Raw genomic sequence first — 4,065 nt, 5'->3', positions numbered from 1 at the left:
ATGGTAGATAGAGCAGAGCCCCTGAGGAGTGGGCTTCAAACAACAGCTTGAAGGTGGTCAGGGAAGCCCAGGTCATTTGTACAGGATGATTAAAAGAAGACAGTATTCTCATTTGCAACACAAGGTAAAATAGGTACCTCATAGTGTTTGGGGCCTGATGACAAGAGAAGCAAACTAAAATTTAAAAGACTTACCATGCCAAGTTTTGGCAAGGATGTAGAGCAGCTGGAACTCTTATACATTGCTAGAGGGAATGTAAAAATGTACAAGCACTTTGGACAACAGGCAAGTTAAGTATACACTGACCACATGACCCAGCCATTCCACTCCTAGCTATTTACTCAAGAGAAATGAAAGCATATGTCTGCATAAAGACTTGTACATGAATGTTCATAGCAGCTTTATTTGTAATAGCCCAAACTGGAAACAACTCAACTGTCCCTCAACAGATGAATGGATAAAGACATTGTGGTATAGCCATACTAAAAGGTAATAATTAGGAATGGAATGAAGGAAGGGAAGGAGGAAGAAAGGGAGGGAGAGAGGAAGGGAGAGACTAAGGAAGAAAGAGAAAGAAAGATGGAAAACAACACAGATGAATATCAAAAAGAAACCAGACCAAAAAGACTACATATTGTATGATTCCATTTATATGATGTTCTAGAAAATGCAAACTAACACATAGTGACAGGAAGCAGCTCAATGGTTGCCTGGGACTGGAGATGGAGTTTTTGTTGTTAGGTGTCTTCCAGTCAACTCCAACTCATAGCGACACCAGGTACAATAGAAGGAAAAAATGCCTGGTCCTGCACCATCCTCACAATCGTTCTTATGCTTGAGCCCATTGTTGCAGCCACTGTGCCAGTCCATCTTGCTGAAGGTCTTCCTCTTTTTCACTGACCCTCTACTTTACCAAGAATGGTGTCCTTCTCTAGGGACTGATCCCTCCTGATAACATGTCCAAAGTATGTGTGATGAAGTCTTGCCATCCATGCTTCTAAGGAGCATTCTGGCTGTACTTCTTCTAAAACAGATTTGTTCGTTCTTTTGGCAGTCCGTGGTATATTCATTATTTTTCACCAACACCATAATTCAGAGGCGTCAATTCTTCTTCAGTCTTCCTTATTCATTGTCCAGCTTTCACATGCATATGATGTGATTGAAAATACCATGGCTTGGGTCAGGCGCACCTTAGTCTTCAAGGTGACATCTTTGTTTTTAAACATTTTAAAGAGGTCTTTGCAGAAGATTTGCCCAATGCAATGCATCTTTTGATTTCTTGACTGCTGCTTCCATGGCTGTTGATTGTGGATCCAAGTAAAATGAAATCCTTGACAATTTCAATGTTTTCTGTCTATCATGATGTTGCTTATTGGTCCAGTTGTGAGGATTTTTGTTTTCTTTATGTTGAGGTGTAATCCACACTGAAGGCTGAGATCTTTGATCTTCATCAGTAAGTGCTTCAAGTTCTCTTAACTTTCAGCAAGCAATCTTGTGTCATCTGCATATCACAGGTTGTTAATGAGTCTTCCTTCAATCCTCATGTCAAGTTCTTCTTCATATAGTCCAGCTTCTAGGATTATTTGCTCAGCTTACAGAATGAATAAGTATGGTGAACGAATACAACCCTAACGCACACCTCTCTTGACTTTAAACCACGCAGCATCCCCTTGTTCTGTTCAAACAACTACCTCTTGATTTATGCATGGGTTTTCATGAGCACAAAGAAATGTTCTGGAATTCCCATTCTTTGCAACGTTGTCCATAATTTGTTATAAGCCACACAGGCAAATGCATTTCCCTAGTCAATAAAACAAGGGTAAACATCTTTCTGGTATTCTCTGCTTTCAGCCACAATCCATCTGACATCAGCAATGATATCCCTTGTTCTACACCCTCTTCTGAACCCAGCTTGAATTTCTGGCAGTTCTCTGTCGATGTACTGCTGCATCTGCTTTTGAATGCTCTTCAAAATTTTACTTGTGAGTGATATTAATGATATTGCTCAATAATTTCCACATTCGGCTGGATCACCTTTCTTTGAAATAGGCATATAGATCTCTTCCAGTCGGTTGGCCAGGTAGCTCTCTTCCAAATTTCTTGGCACAGACAAGTGAGCATTTCCAGTGCTGAATCCATTTGTTGAAACATCTCAGTTGATATTCCATCAGTTCCTGGAGCCTTGTTTTTTGCCAATGTCTTCAGCGCAGCTTGGATTGCTTCCTTCAGTACTATCAGCTCTTGATTATATGCTACCTCCTGAAATGGTTGAATGTCGACCAATTCTTTTTGGTATAATGACCGTGCATTCTTTCCATCTTCTTTGATGCTTCCTGCATTGTTTAATATTTTCCCCCTAGAATCCTTCAACATTGCAACTTGAGGCTTGAATTTTTCTTCGGTTCTTTCAGCTTGCGAAATGCCGAGCATGTTCTTCTTTTTTGGTTTTCTAACTCTGGGTCTTTGCACATGTCGTTGTAATACTTTGTCTTCTCTAGCTGCCCTTTGAAATCTTCTGTTCAGCTCTTTTAATTCATCATTTTTTTCCATTCGCTTTAGCTACTCAATGTTCAGGAGCAACTTTCAGAGTCTCTTCTGACATCCATTTAGGTCTTTTCTTTCTTTCCTGTCTTTTTAATGACCTCTTGCCTTCTTTATGTATGATGTCCTTGATGTCATTCCACAACTTCTCTTGTCTTCAGTCTTTAGTGTTCAGTGCATCAAATCTATTCTTGAGATGCTCTCTGAATTCAGGTGGGATATATTCAAGGTTGTACTTTGGCTCTCATGGACTTTTTCTAATTTTCTTCAGTTTCAGCTTGAACTTGCATATGAGCAATTGATGGTCTGTTCTGTAGTTAGCCCCTGGCCTTGTTATGAGTGATGATATTGAGCTTTTTCCATCATCTCTTTCCACAGATGCAGTCCATTTGATTTCTGTGTATTCTATCCAGTGAGGTCCGTGTGTATAGTTGCTGTTTATGTTGTTGAAAAAGGAATTTGCAGTGAAGAAGTTGTTGGTCTTACAAAATTCTAACATGCGGTCTCTGGCATCACTTCTACACCAAGGCTATAGTTTCCAGCTACTGATCCTTCTTGTTTCCAACTTTTGCATTCCAATCACCAGTAATTATCAATGCATCTTAATTGCATGGTTGATCAATTTCAGACTGCAGAAGTTAGTAAAAATCTTCAATTTCTTTATTTTTAGCCTTAGTGGTTGGTGTGTAAATTTGAATAATGGTTGTACTGACTGGTCTTCCTTGTAGGCATATAGATATTACCCAATCACTGACAGCATTGTACTTCAGGATCGATCTTGAAATGTTCTTTTTGATGATGAATGTAATGCCATTCCTCCTCAAGTTGTCATTCCCAGCATAGTAGACCATATGATTGTCCAACTCAAAATGGCCAATACGAGTCCATTTCTGCTCACTAATGCCTAGGATAACAATGTTTATGTGTTCCATTTCATTTTTGACGACTTCCAATTTTCCTGGATTCATGCTTCATGCATTCCATGCTCTGATTATTAATAGATGCTTACAGCTGTTTCTTCTCATTTTGAGTTGTGCCACATCAGCAAATGCAAGTCCCGAAAGCTTGACTCTATACAAGTCATTAAGGTCAACTCTACTTTGAGGAGGCAGCTGTTCCCCAGTTGTCTTTTTGTGCCTTCCAACCTGAGGGGCTCACCTCCTGGCATTATACAAGACAATGTTCTGCTGTTGTTCATAGGTTTTAACTGGCTAATGCTTTTCAGAAGTAGACTGTCTGGTCCTTCTTCCTGGTCTGTCTTAGTCTGGAAGCTCAACTGAAAGCTGTCCGTCATGGGTGACCCTGCTGGTATTTGAATACCGGTGGCACAGCTTCCAGCACCACTGCAACACCCAAACCCCCACAGTACAACAAACTGGCAGACGTGTGAAGGGAGGTGGAGAGAAGGATGGAAAAAAAGGGGGCATGAAGAAACTTCTGAAGAGCGATGAAAATTTTCAATATCTTGAGTAGGTGATGGCTGTACTGGTGCACACCTCTGCCAAAACTTATCAAATGGTTCAT

The sequence above is a fragment of the Elephas maximus genome, chromosome 12, assembly GCF_024166365.1.
Source record: "Elephas maximus indicus isolate mEleMax1 chromosome 12, mEleMax1 primary haplotype, whole genome shotgun sequence".
NCBI classification, from domain to species: Eukaryota; Metazoa; Chordata; class Mammalia; order Proboscidea; family Elephantidae; genus Elephas; species Elephas maximus.
Note: the sequence above shows the minus strand (reverse complement) of the source record.